The following is a 14,480-nucleotide window of genomic DNA, read 5'->3' on the forward strand; positions in this document are numbered from 1 at the left end:
CTTTGCTTTGTTCCATCCTGTACGTACTGACCCATGTGAACTCCTCATGTCGTACACTGCCACAGTACTGCACAGGCCTCGACATTTGACTGATGAAACCTGCCAGTACGCATCATTTGACTGAAGTATAAGACTGTACGTTTGGTCAAAAGTCTTGTTCAGTCAGGACTTTTTTTTAGCAGCTAAACATGGGCATCTCATTTTATATGAAGAGTTGGTTTTGTGTCAAATATGCAACATGTGGTTGGTGTGACAGATTTTATTTGTAACAGTAGTCTGTCTGTGCACTTTGTTTTTTTGTACTTTATGCCAAAAACGATCCCAATAATGGACTTAAAGCTTCTGTCCCTGATAGAACAGAGTCATGGGTGGAGTGGAGGTTCCATTATTGAGCTGGAAACACTGTGGAGGCTGTGGGTTCACCACGTCTGCTGCTTTTACCACCAAGCACCAGAAGAAGATTCAAACACACTGTGTACAGTTCTGCTGTCAACTAAAGTTATTATCGTTAACGAAAACCAAATGACCAAAACTAGAAGTGAAAAAACAGTTTTGTTAACTGAAATAAACAAAAAGTATAATTAAAAGAAAAAAAGAATAACTAACTGAAACACTACTGTGTGTGTCAAGGTTCGAATAGTTTTGGATTTTCATTAGAGTTTAGTTTTATTTAGTTTTGACATTTTTTCTCTAATTCAGTTTGTTTTAATTCGTTTTTAGAGCAGGTTTGCTAGTTTTTATTTTTTTCCTAAATGCTTAGTTTTAGTTTAGTTTTAGTTTCTTTATATCTTTTCTCTTCTTCTCTGTCGTCGTATTCAAATAATTCCCAGACAGGACTCTGCTGCTTTAGTCTCCATGTTTCCAGGTAGAGTGGGGACCAGAAGACGACTGGAAACCACAAGTGACGAGAAGTGACGGACCGTCAAGTGTCGTATGGTGCCGCTAGCTAAAATTGCTAGAGCGAAATAAATCGATTTCATATCAATCTGACAATGACAAAGACAAAAACTAAGGGAATTTTATCCATAATTTTTATCTGTTTTAGTTAGTTTTTCACACAATACAGTTTCAGTTATAGTTTTTTTCTTTTAATTATAGTTTTTATTTATTTCAGTTAACGAAAATGTTTTTACAATTCTAGTTTTCATCATTTCATTAGTTTTCCTTAACGATAATAACCTTGGTGTTTAAAAAACTAACTAAAACGTATAAAAATTATGGATAAAATTCCCTTCGCTTTCGTCTTTGTCAACGTCAGATTGATACGAAAGTGATTTATTTCACTCCGTCCGTCACTTGTGGTTTCCAGTCGTCTTCTGGTCCCCACTCTACCTGGAAACATGGAGACTAAAGCAGCAGAGTCCTGTCTGGGATTTATTTGAATACGACAACAGAGAAGAAAAGATATGAAAAAACTGAAATTAATACTAGAACTAAACTAAAACTAAGCATTTAGAAAAAAATGAAAATAAAAACTAGCAAACCTGCTGTAAAAACTAATGAAAACTAACTGAATTAGAGAAAAAAAAGTCAAAACTAAATAAAACTGAACTATGATGAAAAATCCAAAACTATTAGAACCTTGGTTTGAACAAACTGATTCATTAAAAAGTGATACAGACATTTTTTGGGGGGGTAAGATGCACAAAAATCAAGTTCACATTTATTTATTGCCTTTAATTGTTTTCAACAGTCGGATTTCTGCAGTTATTTAAGAAGAGTTTTCCACCAAAGGATTAATCGTACAAAACCTTCCTTTTCGTCCCATCTGTGACGTGGTTTTCATCCTGTTATGTCCTTTCTGCAGTTTTCCTCTTGTTTTGTCTTTTGTGTTGTTTCACACCGGTGGCGGCTGCTCGTCTTTCAGACAGGGGAAGTTCACTGTCGGCTTACATCAAAAAAATTGTCAAGTTCTTTAACCCTTTCATGCATGGTGGTCACTCCAGTGGACAGTTCTTCTCTTGTATATTCACAGGTTCTGTAGTTGTAGTTCCATATCAGCCGACACAGTGGACACTTATGCACCATCCCATACACTGACATTCAGACCATTACTGTAACTTTATGTTCTTGATAAACCTGATCATATTTGGGTGTAAATCAATTGCTAATTGTTATTAGACTGTAATTAACAGGTTTTTTTTTTTTTTTTTTAACAAAAAGTTTTTTTTCCATATTATTTGAGTGAATAATAACTAGCATAAAATGTGAGAAAACATCAGATCAGCGACATTAAAAATGTTTTTATTTCATAGTTTTCACACAGAATACACTGGTCTACAAGGAAAATGCTTCCAGAATAAAAGTAATGAAATTTTACCACATGAGAGTCACTGATAAAGAAAAGTCAAGTCAAAAATGCTGGTTGGCTGAACTTTCCAAGATACAGCCTTGGGTCAAAATGTGAAATTCAAGAATTAACAAGAGAATGGGTTTGACTCAAAAGGAATATTTGTCTCAGAGCTACAAGATCTACTTCAAAACACTGTCTGCACATTAGAATACATTCACTTTACAGGTTCTGTTTAGTGGAAGATTTATAAAACTATTATATAAATGTACATAAACCAACATATATGTGTAATAACACTTAATCATATACCTTGAAAACATCAGCAAACCAGCACTTTTGTCATTTATTTTCCAATTAATCTTATTAAAATACGTAATATTTAGCACATTTAATGTCTGAAGCAAATCATTTCTAAAAAAAATTGAAGACCAGTGATATCAGTAAATACGTGTTTCTTTGCTTCAAAGATTTCAATAATTAAATGGTGTCCTGCTAAGTGGACATTTTTGTAACTCCCTGAAAAACAGGTTCATGAAAAAATTTCAGTCCCATTATTTTTTTCATGCCTAAAGCTAACTAAAAACACTCAGGGAAAAAAATCTTGATTAAGGTTCTCATAAATCATACATGAAAGGGTTAAACCTCCGTTCCTTTTGAAGAAAATGCTCAGTGACCTTATCGAACCAAGCGGGCGTCTTTTCCAGGGTCTGGACCAGTGTCTGCAGAGCTGGGCTGTTCAGATGGTTTTGGCCCAGTGGGTTCCCGGTGTAGGACCGGAGCCTTTGAAACAGAAGCTCCTTTTACACCTGCACATGGAGCGGACACTGTTGAACTACTGACAACAGTTAACGATATTAAACTCCAACAAGAAATGATTAAATTATGGAACTGAAACAAGAAAACGTTGAAATTATGTTAAATTGAAACAAGGAAGTCCAATGAGTGGGTTTTATTTACAGCGCAAGAAATGAACAAGTAATTTGGTAGTGGTTTCTCTGTGGATTTCACAGCAGAATATGTGATGGTATTAAACTGAACTGTGTCAAGTGGAGAAAAAAAAAACCATACTTTGTCTGAGCAAAAGAAAAAGAGGAAAGTATAATTACTGTAAGTACAAAAATAATTTGGGGGTAAAATTGTTGGAGACCGGATCAGAGTCTTTCTACACTGAGTTTCCCTCCTGTTTCCTCTGGTTTTCCATTAAAAACAGAAAAATACACATTCATTCTTGTGTCCGTTCCATCTGATAACAGTACTGATAAAGATCCAGATTTGAGCACCTCCAATAGCAGCTCACTGTTCCTAATGTCCTCATCACTAATGCTAATGCTAATGCTAATGCTAATGCTAGGTAGGGTGTAAATTACTTAGGGGAAATAAAGTGTATGAACCTTTGTGTCTTTTAAGCGTTTTTGTAAGGTTGTGTTTTTTCTTTTGCGTTACTTTCATCTCCTTACATCTTTTTTGATCGTGTTTCATTTTCTTGCTGTTCCATTCATTGTGTGTGATATGCACATGCAGTAAAAACACCACATGATCAAAGCATCTGTACGTTTTTGGGACAAATATTCGGACCGTTACTCTTCTAATCCTTGTAACTCTAAACCTTATGGAGTTTGAAGTTTGAGAAAAGAATTGAGTCTGTATCGACAAACTGCAGAATTCCACACAAACCTGCCGTCTGTACGAAGGAGAGCAGCAGCGAAAATAATCTGAACTGACCAGAAAATGTCTGTATTCACTTTTCTCACAGCAGAACATGTGTTCTGAACGGTCGGTGTGTTCAGTCTGACGCCCCACAGTGTTTCTCCAACGGCGTGTTCGGACACTCTGTATTTACACGAACAGCTGTTTCTTAAGGTCACGGTGTGTGTTCAAGCAGATGTAGTCTCATTATTATTATTCTGTACAGAATGAACCTGCTGTATTTTGCTCGTATTCAAACTCATGGTGTATAATTTCTTGGTTTTAAACTTGTCAGATTATCTGAGAATGGATAAGAGGGCATTATACCAAACTGTTAGCATGCTTGTATTGTTTAGCCTTTTACAAACTATTATTTACTTTAACTTTGTTGTTTTTTTTTGTTAACTGAACATAAGACAGAATGTATGTTTTCCTTTTATTCGCAGCCACAAAGAAATTTGCCAGTTTTTGTCTTGCAGATTTTTGTGCAACATAACATTGAACTGAGATGTATAAGTTTGTTTCTGAAGATTCAATGTTTCCACATAACGAGGCATTCACTTCACACTGAGTGCCTTCTGTTTTAAGGCAGAGTCACAACTGAATGTTTATGAGGTAATGATATTGTTTGTGTTGTCTGAGGAATAAAAAAATAATCCTTTTTACTTTTTATAATCCAAACAAAGGCAGCTGTCGTCAGCCAAAAACAGATTCACTGTTCAAAAACATTTTGAAGCAATTTGTCTCTGATTCAGAATAAAGAAACCTATTTTTATCTGTGTGGGTTTGACGCTTGTGTCTGCGTGTGTAAAGTCGTGATTTACGGGCTCAAAAACCAGCCTCGAACGTAGCATAAGATACAATACGTGCGAGGGGCGGGGCTTGTGTCTGGAACCACCTGTCATTCATTAGTTTATTCTATTGTGGACAATCCCAATTAATGAACTGTATCCATAACAGTAAAAAGGGCAGCTTTAGCCAACATGGCTAGTATCCTGCTGTAGTCGCCCCCCCCCCCCCCCCCCCCCCCCCGCAATGACAATAGGCACCCTAAAAAAACATATTACCTATATTAACAATATATTCTATATGGAAGTGATGAAACCTGTTACAGCTGTAATGAATCAGCCACAGCTGTTCACACACACACTTTAACAGAACTGTTAACTGGACATGAACCAGGAGGAGTAAATACAAGTCAGAATAATAATGAACAGACGGAGTCAAAGGACCATATATGGACACACGGAGCATTACAGAAGGAAAAGTATCACAGGGAATGTCATCACTGATACATGTTGTAAATGTGTCCATCCAAAACTCAGACTGCTGTCTTCATCTGAGCTTCAGTCTGCTTCACAGGAAAACAAGAACCAAACTAAGGCAGCGATAAAAAAAAAAAAAAAATCATACAAGAAGTCCGGACAAATACCTTAAATATGTACAGAGATAAAAATGAAACCTGACAGGTTTAGCAGACACGTCAGCAGGTGGGACAAAGGCTGGGGTTTCCATGGCAACGGCCAGCATCCCGTACATCTGTCAAATACAAGTGACGTCACATCCTGAAGCACTGAACCTGCTTTGACTTTAGGGCCTCGAGCCACAGTGGAGAAGCTTTAGTACAGCAGAGACTGAGCTGTAGGCAAGGCTGTTATCATTAACATTTTCATTAACTGGAATAAATAAAAACTATTATAAAAAGAAAAAAAAAAGATAACTAACTGAAACTGTATTGTGTGTTCACAAAACTAACTAAAACGTATAAAAATTATGGATAAAATTCCCTTCGTTTTCGTTTTTGTCAATGTCGGATTGATATGAATGCGATTTATTTCGCTCTAGCAATTTTATCTGCTGGCACAGTATGATATTTAACGGTCCGTCACTTGTGGTTTCCAGTCGTCTTCTGGTCCCCACTCTACCTGGAAACATGCAGACTAAAGTTGGGAGAAAGCAGCAGAGTCCTGTCTGAGATTTATTTGAATACGACGACAGAGAAGAAGAGAAAAGAAATAAAAAAAAAAACCTAAACTAAAACTAAGCATTTAGAAAAAAATGAAAACTAATAAAAATTAGCAAACCTGCTCTAAAAACTAATGAAAACTAACTGAATTAGAGAAAAAAAAGTCAAAACTAAATAAAACTAAACTATAATGAAAAATCCAAAACTATTCGAACCTTGGCTGTCGGCTCAGATCACAGTTCAACAGTAGACTGTATGTACACGATAGACACACAAACACAGGACAGACTGACAGAAAAGCACAGAGACAGACTGAATAAAAACTAGAAAAGCACTCATAATTTAATCATCTGTTCCTTTTGCCAGTATCATTTCCTGAAAATTTCATGAAAATCCATCCATAACTTTTTGAGTTATCTTGCGAACAAACAAACAGACAAACAAACAAACAAACAAACAGACCCTGGCAAAAACATAACCTCTTTGGTGGAGGTAACTCCAAACTCTAGAAGAACTCTGGTGTTAAACTAATGCCGCATTTCCACTACATGGGACTGACTTGACTCGGCCTTTTTGCGTTTCCATTACAAAGAAGGACCTTTAATCTGGTACCTGGTACTAGTTTTTTGGTATCACCTCTGCTGAGGTTCCAGGACTGAGGACCAGATACTAAAAGGTGACGTGTAAACACTGCAGACCACTGACTGGTCAGAGCTGTCTGTGTGACCCGCCCTTTTACAAACACAGATGCAGAAGCTGACAGTGAATCTGTCTGTGGGTGAATCCACATGATGACAGTAAACTGTAAAACTACAGCATGGTGGGTCCAGGAGGTCCAGTCTGTAAAACTACAGCATGGTGGGTCCAGGAGGTCCAGTCTGTAAAACTACACCGTGGTGGGTCCAGGAGGTCCAGTCTGTGGTGGCCGATGTAACAATTCAGCATGAGTTTGACGAGACAAAACACAACGAGTGAGTTTATCAGCCACTCTGAGCAGATGACACAGAAGTAACGCACTGCATCGCTATGACAACCAGGTACTGTAAAGTGGGTGGTATCCTGTAATGGAAACGGTCTGGAATAGGACCTGGTACCAGAGTCAAGTCAAGCCGGTTCCACATAGTGGAAAGGTGGCATAAAGGACCAGTCCTGTGGAAGTGTTGAATTCATCCATGTGTTTGCAGCTGCTTTCAGAGCAGAGTTCATGTGTGAGCATGAACCGAAGTGTTGAACAGCTGCTGTGCTGTCCTTTGAGTCAGGACTGAACAGGTCTGAGTCCAAGTCCAAGAACCTGAACCCTAACCCAGGACTGAACAGGTCTGAGTCCAAGTCCAAGAACCTGAACCCAAACCCAGGTCTGAGTCCAAGTCCAAGAAGAACCAGCTCAAACACAAACACACTGAACATTCAGACTGGACCAGGACTCCAGGACCAGAACTGGGACACAAACAACACACACACACAACTATTCTGCAGGGTGGACGTGGATGTGGGCGTGGACGTTGAAGTTGGACGTTGAAGTGGACGTTGCTGTGGACATCAGTGTGGACGTAGACTGTGTCTGTGTATCTCATGGTGTGTTGCATGCCTTCACTCTGCAGCGCCCCCCACTGGCCTGGAACAAACATGTCATCATCATGTGCTGCTGTCACTCGTGTGTGTGTGTGAGTCCATGTCCAGTCCATGTCCAGTCCATGTCCAGTCCATGTCAAATCCACTCAAACACTGAATCCAATCAGCTGATCAGTGAAATAATGCTGACATGGGACGGCTCTGAAAGCGCACAGACGTTCAGTCTCAGTGTTTGTTTGTCTGGGATTTTCCTGCTGGAACAGACGGGAGGTGGATTTACTAAATCCAGCACGGCTCCCACAAACAGACGGGCCGGTCTGTGTTTGTCTCCACCACCATGTCCATAAAGACATTCAAACTCATCAACACCATGATCCGGTTCAAAGACCAGATACCCCAGCCACAGCGTGGACAAACCACAGGTGTGGACAAGTGGACAGGTGTGGACAGTCTAGTTTAGTTCGAGGCAGTCCAGGACAGCCTAGTTTGGGTGGTGGCGCCCCCTTCTGTGGACATTACAAATCCCACCGTGGAAAAGGACAATTAACTGACAATTAATAATTGAATGGATCCAATAGTTGTGGACAGTGACCTGCTGGTGGATGAACAGTGTCCACCCCTGGTCCCATGTCAGCATTGAAGTGTGTTCGTGAGTTGAATAAAGGAGTGAACTGACCCGACAGTAGAAGAAGAGAGAGATGGTCCCCATGATCAGGAGGAAGGGGACCACGACCACCCTGATGATCAGGTTTGTCACCAAGTCTGAAACACAACGACAACAATCAGGTCTGGGCTCCAAATGGGAAAATGGAAAATTAAGCAGAGAATGGGTTTAAGTCCAGATGAATATTAGTGTCAGACCGACTGTAAACACTGTCTGCACATGACAACACATGGACTGGACAGGTTCTACCAGTGGAACATGTACACACCTGTTGGATAAATAAACCAACGCTGTGGTCATTAGTTTAACGGTAAATCTGATTCAGATCTGGAACATTGAACACATTTAATCTGAGGCAGATCATTTCAAACCCAGTGGTGTCAGGCCCAACAAACCCCGCCCCCTCGCACCTATTGGATCTTATTCTACACCCTGGTGCCGTGATAATGTTCATGAAGTTGAATAAATAAATGACTTTTGACCGTTTTGATATTATTTCCTTGATGTTATTTCCAGGTCACAGACTCGAAGCTCAACATTTTAACCCACAGCACCTTTAATCACTTCCTCAATGGCAAAGTTCATTTGGTTTTTCAGAATAAGTTTATTAGAAATTACACATTTTTGATGAATTTTTTTTTTTTTTTTTTAATTAATTTGATTTCCTGACACTTTATAATGGCAGAGTACCACAATGTCGGGGAAATGGGGGGGGCGGGGGGGATGAAAATAATTCACCCAAAATGTGAAAAAATACATAAGTATGTCTCAGCTTTATGTCAGAGTGATGGAGAACAATCACCTCTATATTTGTGCCAAGTTTGAAGTAAACTGAAACAAAATTAATGGTTTTACAGACATTTTAAAAGTCACCCATTATAAGTAAATAGAACAAAAAACGATTTTAAAAAATGTGAACTTTGACCTACTGTTCCCAAAGTTTAATCCCATTTATTCTGGGTCAGTGGTTTTCTATAAACCTAATTAGGTCTGAATTCAACCAATAGATTTACTGCTAAAGTGTAAACAAACAAACAAACTGAACCAAAAACAACAGCCCTCGCCTCCCCTTTGGGGGCGGGGTCATAATTGTAGACCAGTGTATTCAGTCTGAAGAAGATCTGCACCAATGGGACAGATTTACATCCTGAGGATGTTTGTGCTGAGCTCAGTGGGATTCTGAGTCTGAGTTCAGACTGAAGTCACATTTGAGTCTAAGGGAAATGTGTCCATATGTGACCTGGATCTGATCTGGTACACACAGTCTGAACAGCACTAATCTGACCCGGACCACTGTCATATGTGGTCCTAAATCTGACCCGGACCACTGTCATATGTGGTCCTAAATCTGACCCAGACCACTGTCATATGTGGTCCTAAATCTGACCTGGACCACTGTCATATGTGGTCCTAAATCTGACCCAGACCACTGTCATATGTGGTCCTAAATCTGACCCAGACCACTGTCATATGTGGTCCTAAATCTGACCCGGACCACTGTCATATGTGGTCCTAAATCTGATCCAGATCTGATATTTTCCAATGTGACTTCAGTCTGAACGTCCAGGTCGCATTTACCTGACCTTCCTGTCATTGAAATGCGACAAACATCCCAGTTGTTGGTCGGAGCGGAGGAAAACCATATTTCCTTCTGTTAACACAGAGTGTGTCTGCATGGTCTGGTATTCCATCAGGACCTCTTTAGTGCATGTGGGTCACTTCAGGACCTCTTTAGTCCATGTGGGTCACTTCAGGACCTCTTTAGTCCATGTGGGTCACTTCAGGACCTCTTTAGTCCATGTGGGTCACTTCATGGCCACATTCAGTTCACACTCTAAACTGACAGAAGTCACATTTAATGTGGAATATGAACCAACACACAAACCAATCAGATTTGACCCAAATGCATTGTGGGTGTTTCGTGTGTGTTTGTTACCTCCCACAGTGAGATAGAGGGCGGGGCTCTGAGACGACGAGAAGCTGTGGTTATAAACGTCCACGTGATAAACACATGTGTAGTTCCCTCGGTGGGCGTAGCCCATGGAGGACAACAGGAAGTGGGCGGAGTGATTGACAGCCGGCAGGGTGAGGTTCAGCGGCTTCTCGGTGTCGGAGATCAGCTGGAAGGAGCCTCCTGGGTACTGTGGTCGGACGGAGCAGGTGACGGTGAAGTCGGAGAACACCAGCACCCGGAACCCCTGCCGGTAGACCTCAAAGACCCCGTCAGACAGGGAGATGTTGGGCTGAGGCAGCAGATCTGTCCACACACAGAGACATGATTGGACCAAGCAGCACACATGAGCACAAACAAGCAGTCAGAGAATCCATCCTCCTCAGAGACACAGATGGATCTGATCCACAGGAGTTTGGGATGGGATGAACACTGACCCATGAAAACATGAGGAATGGGTCATTTAGAGCACAGCTGACCTTCAAAGGCATTATGGGTAAAAAAAGGACACACATGTGGTGCTTTTACAGTCTCACATGTCAACATTTGGTCCTTTTGTCCTAAATGAGACGAATGGGAAATCTGTTTGTGTTTTCAGCCTCATCTGGTCCAAATGAAGACGTTCATTTGGGATCTGGACGTTCCAAAGGTCAAAGGTCAAACTTTGACACATTTGACAGAAAAAAAATGAACTGAGACAAAATAATCAACTGATGAAATGAACAGATTCATTAGATGAAACTTTAAACGTCAGAGTCAGAACCATCTGGTCACTGAGAATTCAGTTCAGACAGTTTGTGTCCGTTTGTACCTGAACACACCACGTCCACAGCAGAGGAGAGATAATAGGGATTCTCTAGTTCAACACAGTCCATCGGTCCAGATGTCAGCTTTACACAAGGAACTGAGACCACCCACACAGATCTGGATGAAGAATCATCTGTTGTGTTGACTGAAACAGCTGATCCACAGTCCAGATACTGACACACAGCAGATCCAGACTTCAGGTCCCAGAGTTTATCAGGGTCTCCTACTGGTCTCCACTGTCTCTGGTGTTGGATCTCCAAAGTACCAGCACAGCGGCTCGGCTGTCCCACCAACCTGACCCCACCTGGATGTGAGCAGAGACACAAAGACAGGAGGACTGGTTCAGCTGTTTAGGAAATGTTTGGACTCTCATCCAAGAGATGGAGAGAGACGAAACATTTTCAAAAGAGCTGAAGCAGACCAGCTGAACCGAGAAGAACCATGACCTGGACAAATGACAGCCTACAGACAAAGAAAGGAGGAGAGGCAAGATAAGATAAGACAAGATAAGACAAGACGAGACTTTACTGATCCCTCCATGGTGAACTTCCACAGCTGACAACAGCAAATACAACAATAAAGTGCAGGGAAGACGATCTGAAATTATACACTTATGAAACATCAAAAATCTGCTATTTTTTATAAGTATTTATATAAATATTAGAATTAGATGTAAATATTAGATTCATTTTTACATTATATTTGCACATGCACATGGTGTGATATGGGGGGGTTGTTACTGTGAACTGTTGTGTATTCTGAAGGCTGTGGGAAGGAATGACCTGTGCGATCCCTCATTCTCTCATTGGACGTGTAAAAGTCTGTCATATGGAAGCCACGCCCCCTTGGTACCTGAACAGGTGAGTCCTGCAGCTGTTCCAGGTGAGCAGGTCTTCCCAGCTGAGCTGGACCTTCTACAGTCCAGGACCGCAGACTCATGTCCTTCACACTGGAGCTCACTGGTCCAGACTGGAGCCTCCCCCTCTCCATAGAGCGCCCCCTGGAGGAGCCCAGGAGCCCCACAGCCCAGCTCCCTACAGACCACCTGGGTATCGTTCAGGTCCAAATCCTCTTCACACACCGAGGACCAGGACTGGTTGGACCGGACCTCCAGTCTGCCTGAACACAGACTGGAACCATGGACCAGTCTGACAGAGTCTGTGGACACACAACAACACACACACATGTTTAAAGACACAAAAGCCCCTGGACAGACGGCAGTGTGAGGGTGGACTCTGTCAAAGCCTCCTGTCAGTCATTAGTGACACAGGAACTAAACTGGACTCATGGACCAGTTCAACCAGAGACACAACATCCTCAAAGAAAACAGCAGAACACAGAACACACCAATAAAAGGCCCTTTAGTGTTGAATGTGGAGCTGAAGGACACAGTGAGTGTGTGCTGTTGTTGAACTGGATTCCAACAGAGGGCACTGTCTACATTCAGACTGGACTCAAACAGGCCTCAGGTCCACTCTGTGGATCCTCAGTCACAGGTTAGAGTTAGTTGAACGTCAGCGCTGGTGGACACACAGTCATTCTGAAGTCAGACTGAACATTCAACATGTGTGAGTGGGGTCTGTTCAAAGGCACACACACAATCCCAGTGGTCAGTGAATGCACCATAATGCAGTGGGTTTGATCAGTGACCTGTGCACTGGTTCATCTCAGACCACTGGAAACATGTGGCTCATGTCAAACATCTGCATTTAAGGACATGGTTTAGTGTCAGTGATGTTTCCATGGGGTCCTCAGAGTCCAGCAGACCCACATAGAGCTGGAAAAAAGAGCACATGGACCAACACAAAGTCCAGTTCAAACTAATGGACTCAGTCCTTCTGAGCTGTTCAACAGCCTGTTGGAAAGCAGAGTCATGTGACCACGTTCATGGACTGGAACTGAATTCAGCTGCATGTGTTTGATGTTTCAGTCCAACTGTCCAATGTGTGGACCTGGTCTGACTGGGTTTGGTTTGACCCAGCTCAGATAAAACACACCTGAATGTACTCATGGAAGAACTCTAACAGAATCAGGCCCATCCTCAACAGACTTACCTGAACAGGTGAAGGACAGGATGAAGCCAGTGGACCGAGGATCTGCTCTCACACAGTCCCTCAGTGCAGATGTAGACAGAAGACAGGTGGGGCTGATGAACCACACACGACCAGATGAACCAGATCTTCTCACAGAAACAGCAGATCCACAGTCCAGTCGACGACATATGACATCTGCTGCCTTCAGGGTCCAACGGTCATTATAAGCACCATATCTCATGTATCTCCATTCTCCATGTTGTTTGATCTCTACTTCACCTTTACAGCGACTGGCTCCTCCCACCAGTCTGACATCATCAGGATCTGATCAAATACAAGTGACAGATAAATGAGCTCAAAGTGAGTGAACTGATGTCAGCTGGTGTCAGTCAAAGCTCCGCCCACCTGTGCAGGTAAGGTCCACAGCTGTTCCAGATGAGCAGGTCTGTGCCCCTGAGCTTCCACAGTCCAGCAGAGCAGACTCATGGCCTTCACAGGTGAACGTCTGCACCACAGGAGCCTCCGCTGCTCCAGAGAGCGCCCCCTGGAGGAGCCCAGGAGCCCCACAGCCCAGCTCCCTACAGACCACCTGGGCACCATGGAGGTCCAAGTGTCCTTCACACACTGAGGACCAGGACCTGGACTGGTTAGACCGGACCTCCAGTCTGCCTGAACACACACTGGACCCATTGACCAGTCTGACAGAGTCTGTGGACACAGATGGAAGAAGACTGGAATAAAACTAGAGTCTGAAGTGGACTCGAAGGGACTCTAGTGGACTGGAGTAGACCAGGGTCTGGGGCTTGGACTATATAGTGGATTTTACTGGACTGTAGTGGACTCACATTCATATGGGTTTGGTTTGGATTCTTCTGTGTGACATGGTGTTCAATCAGCTGTTTGTTTGGACATGGATATTATTGATTGATTGATTGTATTGATCAGTTTGTGGGAGTTCACATTAAATCTGAGTTGACGTCTTGGACAGACCAGGATCTGAGAGTCCACAGAGTCTGGAGCCCACAGTGACAGTGGAAGGGTTAGGGTTCAGTGATAATGCTCTTACCTGAACAACTCAGCTCCAGGAATGAACGGAGAAATGAACCAGATGTAAAACAGTCCCTCAGTGCAGATTCATCACAGTCTGATCTGATCAACCAATTATCTACATCTGAATCAGTGTTTCTGCGTTTCAGTGAAACTGCAGATCCACAGTCCAGTTCTGCACAAACCCTGTTTCCTAACTTCCTGTACCAGTTATACCCTTCCACTGGTTTCCAGTTTCCATCCTGTCGTTTCATCTCCAGGTCACCATGACAACGACTGGCTCCTCCCACCAACCTGAAGTGGACCGACTCTGTAGAAATAAGACAGACCAGTCAGAGTCCAGTCTAGAACCACAACACCCCATCTGGACCACATGGACTGGATTGTTGACCACATATGGTTTCCATGTGTGAACAGTGTTTTCAGTCTAATTCACAGATTTTGTGTCCAAACGGACTCAG

At 42.2% G+C, this 14,480-nt stretch overlaps 1 long non-coding RNA gene across 1 annotated transcript in view; it reads right to left on the bottom strand.

Moving 5' to 3' along the window:
* The window catches only part of LOC115433801 (uncharacterized), an 18,138-nt gene extending 8,190 nt beyond the window's left edge, over positions 1-9,948 (bottom strand). Inside the window, exons 1-2 of the long non-coding RNA XR_003937426.1 lie at positions 9,841-9,948; positions 334-339 (exon numbers count right to left, since the gene is read on the bottom strand). This is a non-coding gene — a long non-coding RNA (uncharacterized LOC115433801). The remainder of the gene's footprint in view (positions 1-333; positions 340-9,840) is intronic.
* Between the last annotated feature and the right edge of the window lie 4,532 nt (positions 9,949-14,480).

Source organism: Sphaeramia orbicularis, chromosome 15 (assembly GCF_902148855.1).
Source record: "Sphaeramia orbicularis chromosome 15, fSphaOr1.1, whole genome shotgun sequence".
NCBI classification, from domain to species: domain Eukaryota; kingdom Metazoa; phylum Chordata; class Actinopteri; order Kurtiformes; family Apogonidae; genus Sphaeramia; species Sphaeramia orbicularis.